This window comes from Mustela nigripes, chromosome 6 (genome assembly GCF_022355385.1).
Source record: "Mustela nigripes isolate SB6536 chromosome 6, MUSNIG.SB6536, whole genome shotgun sequence".
NCBI classification, from domain to species: domain Eukaryota; kingdom Metazoa; phylum Chordata; class Mammalia; order Carnivora; family Mustelidae; genus Mustela; species Mustela nigripes.
Genome location: NC_081562.1, coordinates 94,169,177 through 94,182,795, shown reverse-complemented (window position 1 = coordinate 94,182,795; position 13,619 = coordinate 94,169,177).

Here is a 13,619-nt window from a genome sequence, read left to right as displayed (position 1 = left end):
CCTGGAGATCTTTGCCTAATCCAAAGTCACAATATTTTTCTCCTACCTTTTCTTTCAGGAATTTTATAGTTTCAGATTTTACATTTTGAATTATATTCCATTTTGAGTTTTTTATTTGGTGTCAGGTGTGGATCAAGTATTTTTTTGCATATGTATATCCAATGGCTCCAATGCCGTCTATTAAAAAAGATTATCCTTTCTTATCCTTCAGAAGCACTGGTTTGCCTTTACCTACTTTACCTTGACAGCCAGTACCACACTGTCTTGATTACCACATCTCTATAATGCGTTTTAAAATCAGGTAGTTTAAATCCACCAACTCTGTTCTTTTTTTTTCAAAATTGTTTGAGCAATCTGAGATCCTTCCATTTACACACAAATTTTAGAATCAGCTTGTCAATTTATTTTAAAAAGAAGTCTGCCAGAGTTCTGATTGGAATTCACTTCTATCTACAGGTCGATTTGAGGAAAATGTGACAACAGCGAGTCTTCCAGCCTATTTGCATGGTTTATCTCTCCATTTGTCTCTCTTCCCTTTTTATCATTATTTTGTCGCTTTTAGCATACAGTGTACATATCTTGTACATTATTGTTAGATTTATGCCTAAGTGTTTCACATTTTATGTTATTATAAATGGCAGTGTTTTCTTGATTTCAAGTTCTGATATTAGATACAAGTTTACAGAAATACAAGTTGGTTTTGTATATTGATCTTGTATCCTACAATTTTATTAAATTTATTTATTAATTCTAGTAGCTTTTCTTGGTAGGCTTCTTCAAACTATCTATATAGACAGTCAAGTAATCCATGAATAAAGATAGTTTTACCTCTTTCTTTACAATCTATCTTTTATTCCATTATGATGTGTCTTGGTGTAGTTTTCTTCATACTTCTTTGCTAAGAATCTATGTGCTTTATGGATCTATACAGTTATAGTTTTCATCAAATTTGGAAACTTTTCAGCCATTATCTCAACAAATATTTGTTCTGCCTTCCTGCTATCAGGGATTCCAATTACAGATACATCAAGATGTCTGAAGTTGTCCCATACCTTAGTGATTCAATTATTTTGTTCATATTTATTCCCATGTCTCATTTTGGATAGTTTCTATTGTTACAGCTTCAAATTCAGTACTCCTTTTTCTGATCTGATCTACAAGTTAATTTTATCAAGTATATTTTTCATCTTGGAAATTGTAGTTTTCTTTTCTAGAAGTTTGATTTGGGTAATTTTGTGCTGGTTGGTATTAGAACAGCATTTAGTACAAGGTTGATTATTCCTAACTAATGAGGCAAGACCCTTCTGAGTTCTCTAACTTGTGCCCTGTGAATTGTGAGGTTTTCCCACCTGACTCGTAAGACCATCTGTAACTCTATGTGACCACCAGTCACTTTTCCCTCTGATACTCTCAGATGGTTCTTCCCAAGTCTCAAGTATTTTCCTCATACCCTTGTGCCCACCAATACTCTGCAGAATATTCAAATGGAACTCTCCTCAGATCTGTGAACTCTCTCTCCATGCAGCTCTCTATCCTTTGGCACCCTGTCCCCTGAACTCCAGCTTTTTTGATCCCTTCATATCCCAGCTCCATCTCTCCAACACAGGGAGTCCACTAAGTTCTGCCTGGGTTCCTCTATCTGTACAACTGGCCTCAAAATTCTCTTAAGGCAGATGAGCTGAGACCATCCCAAGACTCAGACCGTGAGTTTTCCATCTCTCAAGGAACACTGCCCATCACTGTCTGAGACTCTGTTTCTCATATATTTCATCTTGTTTTCTTGTTTCACATACAACTGTTAATTCATCCCTGATTACTCTATCTTGGTTGGGAGCAGAAGTTTTGAAAGCATATTTCATTTGTTAAAGCTTCCAACTATTTTTAAAATTATGTATATGTATTTATGAACTTAGATATCCTTTTATCTACAGGAAGGTATACTATCTCTAAGTATGAAAAAAATTCTTATAGGAAAACTTACTTAATTCAACAATGTATAAGGACCACATTATAAAATTATCTAATACTCCTTCCCCACCACTTTTTTCTTTAATGAAGTTGTGCAAAAATTATTCATTCAACATTTACTCAGTTTTCTTAAGCTAAGCCCTTCACTAAAGATGGGAGAGAATGAAACCAGACAAATTGGCCCCCCTCCCCATGGGGTCCTATCCTTTGTTTCCAGGAGAACAAAAGAATTGCTCTTGTTAAGAACATATTAAAGCACAGTTTTAACTATTTCCTGCCAACAAGATATACCCGTATAGCCCCTACACTATTCTCTGAGGGAGAAGAAAAGTAAAGAAGCCTTCCATATATATCACTAGCCATGTCACTTGAAAGTTTCTCATATATTTTTATTACAAAGAAAAGCTTCAAGTGGACATAAGAAGTGTAAGTTAGGAATTTTTTAAGGCAAGCAAAAGACTGTGAAAACTCTAGTGTTTCTATGTATTTTCAAGACTCAAGAACAAAATACAGAGAGAGAAATCTACCTCACCAAGCGAAGAAAGCATGTGAGCAAAGAGTGTCACCTTTTTCTTTCAGAAGAGTAGAATTTCAAAGCCTTAATGTGGTAGGGAGGAGTGGGGAAGGAGAGGAGTCAAATGATACCACTGAAGTTAACTGGAGATGTGAGAAGGTGTGGATAAGAAAACTCATTTTGTATTACTTTTCCCTACATTTCCTTCTTCCTTTCTTTCTTTTTTTTTACCAAAAGTTTCATATTTGTGTTCTAAGATATTATAACTTGCATAATAAATAAGATGATGTGAGCAGGAAATAACAAGTCTATTTTTACTCATTATGTATATACATACACTTTTCTGATATTTTAATTTCATACTTGGAATTACAATGATCAGATACATCATTTACACCTGAAATGAGATTATGCTTATAGAAATTTCCCATTATTTTTGGCAAACTTAAGTTTGAAATTTAGTAACATCACTTGGATACACCCTAGAAATCAGTAAGTTTAGTTTTCTTAAGAGTAAAACAGGGCAGTATCAGTGAATGGTGTGTACAGAATCATATATAATATCAGTAACACAAATAACTCTAGGTAGGGAATATTTGCTCCCAGTGATGGCAGCATCAGCCACAGCTGCAGTGTGTTTGAAACCAGAGCACAGGATATCAAAGGACACAGTGTCATGCTTGATTTGCTTAGAAAACGTATTACTTGTTCAGCAGTTCAATTAGAAAATGAAATTAATACATTCAACCCAAATCTGAATCATTTGAAATCCCTCCCTTCCTTACCTCATCTCCCATCTAGAAGGAAAAAACAAACAAACAAACAAACCACAATGTCAATCATAATAAATGTACACTAAGAATTTCATATGAATTACTAGGTAAAATCAATATTAACCAGAGAGCAGGGCTATATTACCCGAATCCAACAAGGAAAAACTTATAAAAATGGTTTAAATTTATGGAACGCCTCCTCAGTGCCTACTAATTTGTTTTGCACCTAGAATGCATGACCATATGATTTTAGACAAAATGCCTTCCCAATCACACCATGGATGATCTTCTTTTATTAAGCAAATCACAATGCTGAGAACTGGAAAATTAAAGAATTTGTGTGAGTCACTTAAATTTTTTGAGGAGTTTACCTGCTGGACCTTAATGAACTTATTAACATATTGAAATGGATCAGTCTTACAGCAATGGTAACATCTCAGAATCCTTTCTAATTCTGAAAAGACGGATTTTGTGTAAGTGTCTGGCATACTATAGGCACTTACTCAATGTCGAACATTCTGATGATTCAGTGAATGAATACCGTTTAAGAGCAGTGGCTGTGGTTTTCAGGCTCTAGCCGTTTACCTCTGCTAGGGAGGTGATATTCCTAGCATTGTTATATGGAATCTAAGTACTGGAAGATCTTTTTGAAGCAGAGAAAAATCACACAACTTCCTCCTTCTTATTACATTAACAAAATCCATAAAGAATTCCAGACATTCCATACTCATTTACATGTTCATTTATTTGCCAAATATTACTGAGTTTACACTAAATGTTAGACATTACACTAAGTCCAAGAACTAATGAGGTGGTTCTTAGCAGTAAAAAATTCACCATTGATTGAGGAGAAACAAATCTAAGCTAGTAATTATACCAATGAGTATCAGGCCGGAAAGAACACATGTAGTAGATTCAAACAGGAAGAAGTGATTAAGCCCAGATAGGGAAATCAAAGACTCAATTATGTAGGAGTGGAAAAGGGGGAGGCAATACTTGAGCTGGGGCTTAAAAAAGCAATATAATTCTGTTCATTTAAAAAAGTATGATGTAAAAATTATGCAATATAATAAAAATAATATAAATCTAAAATTTTGTGTTATATGAAAAAGGAGGTAGAGGGAAGAGATCAAAGAAAGTAAAAGCATATTAAACAACATCCCTTAACTATGGTTACACAAATATATGATTTTATTCAACTTTGAAAACTAGCAGAATAGAGATTAAATATAACTTTGAATAATTTAAAGGAAACCACTTTACAGAGATTATACTTTCCAAAAAGAGCAGAGGATATAAAAGCAAAGAAAACACAGACCAGACAGAAAAAACACAAAAATTTACAATAGCAACAGAGGAGAGATATATAGAAAAATATAAAGCAAAGAACAACATGACAGGAATATATATCATTTAAAAATTTATAAGCATTAGCTGTATAATCAGACCATGCTAGAAGATTTGTGAATTGAATAAAAATATAAAATCCAACTGGATGCTGTTTACAAGAACCAAGCCTACAAAATAAAGTCACAAAAATCCAAGAGGAATGAACATCTACCTTTCAGGCAATGCAGAATAAGTCTAGGTGTTCCAAAATTAACACCAGAAAAAAAAAAAGAAGTAAAAATCAAAACCATTTAGAAGAGTGAAATGTTAATATATAAAGGGTAAATTTACTGTGTGTGTGCATATAGAAGTGATATATGACTTTATGCTATAAATTATCATTCCTTAAATACTGTTAAATACAAGGAGAAATTGTCAAATCACAATAGTATAGGAGATTTAGCATTGACAGTTATTCTTTTTTAAAGTTATTCTTTTTTAAATATTTTTAAAAGATTTTATTTATTTATTTGACAGACAGAGATCACAAGTAGGCAGAGAGGCAGGCAGAGAGAGGGGGAAAGCAGGTTCCCTGCTGAGCAGAGAGCCTGATGCAGGGCTTGATCCCAGGACCCTGAGGTCATGACCTGAGCCGAAGGCAGAGGCTTAACACACTGAGCCACCCAGGTGGCCCAACAGTTATTCTTTAACAGATCAAAGTTCAGGAACATTAAGTTTATGTTTCAATATGCCATAATGAAATTAACACATTTTAAAAATTCAAGTCCTTATAAAAAGTAGGAAAACTATCTTTCAGGGAAGAAAAGAGTTATTTCATTTAGAGAGGATTAATTAAAATTTCAAAAGGCAAACCTCTAATAGTCAAAACCAAACATGAATGTAGAGGATAATATAATTAAAAAAGTTGATTTCGTAGGGGCGCCTAGGTGGCTCAGAGGGTTAAGCCGCTGCCTTCGGCTCAGGTCATGATCTCAGGGTCCTGGGATGGAGTCCCGCATCGGGCTCTCTGCTCAGCAGAGAGCCTGCTTCCTCCTCTCTCTCTCTGCCCGCCTCTCTGCCTACTTGTGATCTCTGTCTGTCAAATAAATAAATAAAATCTTTAAAAAAAAAAAAAGTTGATTTCATATACATGCATACACATCAGACTGTGTACTGCATCATTCACAGAATATCTGTAAAGAGTAATAGTATGTTAGAACATAAAACCTCAACAAAAATGAAACCAAGGCAATACAGTAATTATTTCTGAGTTGAAAAACAAACATACATAGATTTAAAAGTCACCCATGTTCTAGATTAAACCACTGATAAAATCACCCATATTTACATACACTTTAGCAAGGTTTTTGGAATGCAAAGACATGAGAATATTTCAAAAATAACCAAAATAAGGAAATAGGTGTCTTGCAATGGAAAATGAATTTGCTGTCACATGTGTCTCTGCAACTATAATTTCTCAAACAGAAGGAAAATGGTAAGGCTAACTGAATTCTATATGCAGTGAAGAGGATATAAAGACAACAGACACTATCAGATAAATGAAAGAGAATGGAAACATACAGCTTTCTTAAAAAGGATCACATGGTAATCAATAAACAGTTTGCATGTATTATTTCATTTCATCCTCATACCATCCTTACAAGAAAGGCCTTTGGTGCCAGTTATAAAAGAAGAAACTGAAGCTTGGCTTAAGCAGCTTCTTCAAGATCACACATCTAATACGAGGTAGAGTCAGGATTTCGACCCAAGTCTGTTTGATGCCAAAGTCCTTGATCTATTTGCTAGTTTATATAATTCCCCTAAGTAGTTATGAGGATATTTTTCCATGAAAACTTTAGACAACAAGATATGACATTTCATGACAATCCAAGGGCTCCCTCACCACCCTCATAATTTTCTAACTGCGTGTCTCTCAGGGCACCCATCACCATTCTTCTTCCTTTTATTGTTCTTCTTTTGAGCATCGGGGAGGTAGAATTGAACATGGCACGTGTCACCATTAGATCATATGTGTCCTTCTGATTCATATTATCTTTTTTTAATTTATTTTTTATTTTCAGCATAACAGTATTCATTATTTTTGCACCACACCCAGTGCTCCATGCAATCCGTGCCCTCTATAATACCCACCACCTGGTACCCTGACCTCCCACTCCCCACTCCTTCAAAACCCTCAGATTGTTTTTCAGAGTCCATAGTCTCTCATGGTTCACCTCCCTTTCCAATTTCCCCCAGCTCCCTTCTCCTCTCTATCACCCCATGTCCTCCATGCTATTTGTTATGCTCCACAAATAAGTGAAACCATATGATAATTGACTCTTTCTGCTTGACTTATTTCACTCAGCATAATCTCTTCCAGTCCCATCCGTGTTGCTACAAAAGTTGGGTATTTGTCCTTTCTGATGGAGGCATAATACTCCATAGTGTATATGGACCACATCTTCCTATCCATTCGTCCATTGAAGGGCATCTTGGTTCTTTCCACAGTTTGGTAACTGTTGCCATTGCTGCCATAAACATTGGGGTACAAATGGCCCTTCTTTTCACTACATCTGTATCTTTTCATCATATACTGTCCCCAGTCCCATTCCTTTCCCTCCTACATGAGTATCACTTTCTTTGTTAATCTTTCCCTCCAATCTACCTGCAGATGACTACATATGGTTTCTACAAATGCCTTGTCTCTTATGAAGACTTGTTGCTTTGTTTTTTTGTTTGTTTTTTTTTTAATTTTTTATTTATTTCATTTATTTTTGTTGTTGTTGTTGCTTTGTTTTTTGTTTGTTTTATCTCAAGTACATGGTTCCTATTAGCCTGGAAAATCTTTTTCTGTTCCATTACTTTTAATTTAGTTAACAAGTTAATAATTGAAAAGGTATTCTGATAGCAAATACTAAACCCTAGACCTCTAATGCTCCTTACCAGTGGGAAAGAAAAGCCAGAAGACAAATACAAGTGGGTTTTTGAACAGGGACTTTTCAGCCTAATGGCTACTTTGAGAGTAATGGTATTAGTCATGTAGTCTAGCAAAACGAACCCATACATATATATACATATACATACATACATATACACACATATACATATATATATGTACATATACACATGTACGTGTGTGTGTGTGAGAGAGAGAGAGAGAGAGAGAGAGAGAGAGAACCGGGGGGACTTTCTTTGCAGTGTTTAATAATATTGTCTTGTAATATTTGAAGATTATTAGGAAGAATAGGAGGTGGTGAATAGAATGCAATATGCTAACATATTTCTAATAAGTTTCTAACTTCCTTACATACATTTATCAGAAGTCTACTTCATTTCTCTCCTCAAAATCCTCTCAGCTTCACAAGACCTTTTCCATAACAGAAATTAATCTATTCTTTGCTTATTGTCCTTCATTAAAGCATATATTAGAGTTAGTTGTGTTGGAACTATCTTCCAACTAGACTATAAATCATCTTGGCCATTTCTAACACAGGGCCTTATACATAGGTGCCCAATAAACACTTGTGTAATTGAATAAGTTAGCGCTTAAAAGTATCTTAATGTATTTTATTATTTTAAAATATTGAGAATGTGACCACCATCATAGGAAAACCTCAAGATAACATACTAATACATTGTGAGATCATTCAAGGGTAAGTGTTATATATAATTAGTACATTATATTTTTATAACTGCCATGATTTTAATAACTCAATACTGCCTCTGGCTTCTATGGAATTCCCTTGCTTTAAAAGTACTTATCTTTTTAGCACACTAATGCCTTTGTTCCTTTTGGTGTTAGTTTTTACAATCCTGCGTATTATAATATAATATTACTATAGACTGGATGTTGATATCCCCCCAAAATGTATATGTTGAAATCTAATCTTCAATATGATAGTATTTGAAAGTGGGGCTTTTGGGAAGTGATGAGGTAATGAGGGCAGAGCCCTTAAGAATGTGATTAGTGTCCTTATAAAAGATACCCAAAAGGTGCCCTTAGCCCTTCTGCCATGTGAAGAAACAACCAGAAGACAGCAGTCTATCAGCCAGGAAGCAATTCCTCACCAGACATCAAATCTGACTGCACCTTGACCTGGGACTTCCCAGCCTCCAGAACTGTGAGACATAAAAGTTTGTTGTTTAAACTATCCAGGATTTTCATCATAGCATCCCAAATGGACTAAGACAAGTGTATAAAATACTTGTATCACTCATTCTAAATATTTAATAGCTGGAATTTTAAATGATATGATACTTAACTTGGTATTTCCATAAATTTTATAGAGCTTTCCCACCATGATTTCTTCTATGTAATATAAATATTTTCATTACATATACAAAGAAAGGTAATACTTCAAAATATTCATTCTATTTGATTGAATATTTTATTGGAAAAAAAAATTTCATTAGAACATTGAGTCGATTTCCTTGCTGTAAAGTTATCTTTTGATATCTGTAGTACATTTTAAAGAGAGATTCTCATGTTCAAGTTATTAAATCCTTTTTAACCACAGATTGCAGATAAAATGCTTGTACAGATGTATCTCAGAGAAACAGAGCTGCTCTCCTCAAATTTTTTTAATTACCAGATGAACCAGATGTTTAAATAAACATGTATGTCTTGAGACATTGCCCAAAGTTCAAGATAACCTGGTCTGTGTAGAATTGTAGGAGTGTATGCTCTTCATCAACAAATGCCACTACATCTGGTTCTGCAAAGAACTTGTCTCTGGGGATACATGGAAAGAATTTTTTTGAAATAAAATATTGAAGGAGAAAAGGAAAAAAAAATCAGAGAAGTTTGCCTTTGCAATTTGAATCCCTAATCATTCTGAGCTTTACTAGAGCAAACCAAGGCCTTTATTGCCATAGAGCAATTACAAAGTTAGTGTAGACTGTTGGTTAGTGTAGACCTTTTAGAGCCCTCAATAAGTAACAACAGCTAAATACACCTAAGAGACTGGTAGCTGAGTCTTTCTACTGAAGTCAGTCAGTACCATCCCGGATAGGCCTTAAGGAGAGTTTGAGCTTAGAAACTATAAAGGCCAGGCAATGCTCATGTATACTTACTATTCACAATTTTGACTTCTTTGAATTACTCAGGCATTTTAGGTCTCTTTACTATAGTCCTTCCCTAAGAATGCTCTTGATGGAGGCTGAATCAAAATTCTCACACTGCATGTTTCAGTCCACCCTCCTCTCAGCCTCACTGTGAAGAATTTGTTTTAAAACTTAAAGCCTGGAGCACCTGGGTGGCTCAGTGGGTTAAAGCCTCTGCTTCCAGCTCAGGTCATGATCTCAGGGTCCTGGGATCGAGCCCTGCATTGGGTTCTCTGCTCAGCAGGGAGCCTGCTTCCTCCTCTCTCTCTCTCTGCCTGCATCTCTCCTACTTGTGATCTCTGTCTGTCAAATAAATAAAAAACATCTTTAAAAAAAAATTAAAGCCTGAAAAAGTTTACTCTCTTGAGGCATGGCTATACTCTGTCCAATTTGATCATGGAAATTAACAAACTGACCAAGATTCCCTTTCCATCAGAGCCAAATCTGAGGCTGAATAATAGTAACTATTTAGAGTCTAATCACCTGCAAATATTTTTCTTACCCCACACATGACTTTCTACTTCTGCTTATGTTCCTCTTCATCCTTATTTTCTATGGCTATTTTATCATTATTATAATATTATTTATAAATATGTTAAATATCATTAATATTAAATATAGTAACTATTATAAATTATAGATATATTATGTATTATAAATTTATTAATTTATAATATATATCATTGATTATATTAAATATAATTATTATAAATATATACATTACCACTATAAGATGATTAAAATACTTTATGGGTCAAGGTGGCAAATAAGTAAGAAACTAAGTAAGTGCTTGTAACTGATCTCTTTATCCACTGATTAACCCTGATCCTCTGATTAATTTCATTATTCTCTGTCCCTTCCCAAGCCTTCCTCACCTCAGTAAATGGCTCCATTGTTTACCCAGATCTTATACCAAAAAGCTAGGAATCATCTCTATTTCTTCTCTTTTTATCATCACCATGTACAATTCATCAGTAAATTCTACTGGCTGTTCCTCAAATGATATCCTGCTTGGATTTTTTTTTTTTTTATTCTCCGCTCCGTCTCTATCCCTTCTACCCTGGAATACATTTTATCATTTCTATTCTGGATTACTATAAGAGCTTACTAACCACTCTCCACTATTCTCCACTTATTCTACTCCAATTACTTTTTCTTTTTAACACTTTATATTTTTAGAGTAGTTTTAGGTTTCAAGTGAAGTTGAGAGAAAGGTGCAGAGGTATTCCTTTTACCTCCTATCCCTACATATGCATAGCTTCCACTATTTTGAACATCCTCCACAAGAGGGGTACACTTATTACAATTGATGAGTCTACATTAACACACACTGCGATCCCCTAAAGCCCATGGCTTTTGTTGTTGTTGTTGTTTTAAAGATTGTATTTATTTGAGAGAGAGCAAGAGAGATGGAGAGAAGAGAGTATGAATGGGGAGGAGAGGGAGAGCAGAGAGCTTGATGTGGGGCTCAATCCAAGGACCCTGGAATCATGACCTGAGCTGAAGGCAGACGCTGAACTGGCTTAGCCACCCAGGTGCTCCAAGCCATGGTTTACATGAGGGTTTCCTTTTGGTGTTGTACATTTTCTGGGTTTGAACAAAAGTATGATGACTATATCCAGAGAATTTTCACTTCTCCAAAAATCTTTATGCTCCATCTTTTCATCCCTCTCTCCACCCACAATTCCTGGCAACCAAAGACCTTTTTCTCCATAATTTTGTCTATTCCAGGATGTCATATAGTTGGAATCAAACAGGAGTGTACCCTTTTCAGATTGATTTCTTTCACTTACTAAAACGCATCTGAGATACTCCTATGCTATTTCATAGCTTGATAGCTTGATAGCTCATTTCCTTTTAGTGCTGAATAATATTCCATTAACAGAATGTACCAGAGTTTACCCATTCACCTACTGAAGGATATTTTGGTTTCTTCCAGGTTTGGACAATTATGAATAAACCTAGCCATAAACAACTGTGTGTAGGTTTTTGTGTAAACATAAGTTTTCAGCTCCCTTAGGCAAATACCAAGGGCTGTGATGGCTGGATGATATGGTAAGCATATGCTTAGCTCTATAAAATTGTCAAACTATTTTCCAAAATGGAATATTTTGCATTCCAATCAACAATGAATGAGGGTTCCTGTTGCTACACAATTATCTTTTAATTAAAATGATCTTTTAAAACACAAAGCAAATCTTTATCTTTGCTGTTTAACATCATTCTGTGGGGTTCCACTGCACTTTATATAAATTCAAAGCCTCTTTCTCTAGCCCACAAGATGTCACATATCTGGTCACTGCCTATGTCTGTCCCTCCTATCACCATGACCCAACCATATAGGAAATTTTCTTTCTTCCTCAGACATGTCAAGCTTATTCTCATTTTCCCACTCACTTTTGCCTCTAGCCAGAGCACTCTTGACCCAGATTCTCTGACAGCTTCCCCTTTTTCTCAGATCTCACCAGCCTACCTTAAGTGCTGTCACCTCAGAGACACTTTTCCTCACCTATGCCCTACCCCCACATCACCACCATCAAATATTGCCTGTTCCCATCACTTGCCAGTTCTTTCCTCAGTTCTATTTTCTTCACTGCGCTTATCTTCATCTTTGTCTTAATATATGTATTTATTTGCTTTTTGCCTTCTGATATAAGTTTCTTGAAAATAACAGCACTGTCTTTCAAGAGAACTGCCTCATCTTCGTATCCAAAAACACACATACGAGGTGCTCAATAAATATTCACTGAATTAATGAATATTTAATTTTCTTAAGTGTAAAGCTCAACTATTGGAATTGGACCACTGAAAAACAATAAAGAATAGTAAAACACACTGCCCTCTAAGAACTAAAATCCATTTCAAAGAACAATGTCAACAGAATTAAATAAAAACACAAGGACAATCTAGGGAGGGCCAACACTTTGCCACTGTAAGTAAGCATGACAAGTTCAATGAACAAGTGAGAAAAGCAGCCTGTCTAAAACTTGCGGTGGAACGGAATTGGCTGCTCCTTGAATGTTAGGCTGAAAAGTGTGGCATTTAATCTTTAGGCTGTCCAAGAAGTGGACAGACTCTACATGTTAAAAACCTGGCTCTACATTTCATTTTCTGTGTTATTTTCTCTGTTTCTTACTTTCCTTATTTACAAAACAGTAATGATAATACCTAACTCATTCACCCAGTGTTTTGAGAGTGTTAATCGGGTATTAATCTGAAAAGAGTTTTATTTTTGACTTAAAAAGACAAGGATCTTACCCTCACTGAGTTTCCCTCCTAATAGGATATCATTATAATAAACATATTACATGTGTTTATCCACTGAGATACACATGGAAGGGCTTAGCACAGTATCCAGTACCAAATAACCACTCAAAAATTTAGCTATTATAATTGTATCTATAAGTATATTAGAAAACACTGTAATCTATGCAGCAGGAAAAAAATGTTGAAAGCAGTGTTTTAGAATGAATCATCTATTGGAAAGAAGTAGAAATGATTAGAAAGGACTGAGATTAAAGGCAAGGAGAACAGTTATGATTTTTGGAATTTGTATGACCTCCTATCATTCTGCCAAAAGTAAGTATAATTTCAAAACCATATCCTCGATTTTAGTAGGATTCTGGTAACTATCTTTAAGTTAGTTCAGTTGTCTTCTTATCAGTAATGGATTCTGGCAATGAACTTCATCTTGCTAGCACACTTAGGAGCAAAAATAGATAATATATATTGAAAAGACCATGCTGTATCTCAGCAAACTCTCAATTCTTACTTACTTACTAATCACACGTGTCTAATATACTAAGTACTGTACTGGGTATTGTCCCCAAATTAAATAATTTCTGATATCTGAGAGTTCAAATGTTAGTGGAGAAGAAAAATATAAAAGCATATTCTTGGAAAGTGGAGGGGAATTTAATACCTTAGTCCCA